Source organism: Corylus avellana, chromosome ca7 (genome assembly GCF_901000735.1).
Source record: "Corylus avellana chromosome ca7, CavTom2PMs-1.0".
NCBI lineage: Eukaryota > Viridiplantae > Streptophyta > Magnoliopsida > Fagales > Betulaceae > Corylus > Corylus avellana.
Window position 1 is genome coordinate 15,333,858 of NC_081547.1, and position 711 is coordinate 15,334,568.

Sequence of the window (711 nt, forward strand, 5' to 3'; positions counted from 1 at the left end):
AACCATGTGAAGATTCCTCCTCCCGCTCCCCAAAAGTGTAAGAAATGTTAAGGAATGGAAAAAATGAAATGAAATAAAATCGTATGGTTATCTTGCTTTGTCAATGGTTCAATAAACAGGCATAGTGGCTGGTCTTCACATGGCAATGGTCAAGAAACGACAATGTGGAGATTCCCCCTCCCATTCCCCCAAAGTGAAACAAATAAAAGTTTAAAGGAAAATGTAAGAAGGATTAGGATATGATAAGAGAAAAGTAAAGTACGTATTTATTGTTATGATGAATGCGATCATTGAGCATGAGAAAGTGGTAGTGGAATTAATGATTTCAAGTAATGTTTCAATTTTTGTATCTACGGAAACCAAAATAAATTTAAAGGAAATGTGTAGAGTAATTTCTGTAAATGACATTAAAGCAAGGGAATTTCAGTACAACCAAGAGAGAAATTTTAGGGCTCACGTCACACATGGTTGATTGATATCTCTACTTAATTAAGTTGTGGACTCATATTTCCTCGTGTACGTAAAATTTTTTTTTTTTTTTTTTTTTTTATGGCATATTTCCACCGTCAGGTGTACCGAGGAATAGTAATAGCACCATATGTATAACGCAAATTATCACATTTATCTGGTCGGGGCGTTACCGTTGTAGGAGTTCTGGAGAAAATAGCAGTTCAAATTTCTCTTTCCTTATACCAAATCTGCACAACCATA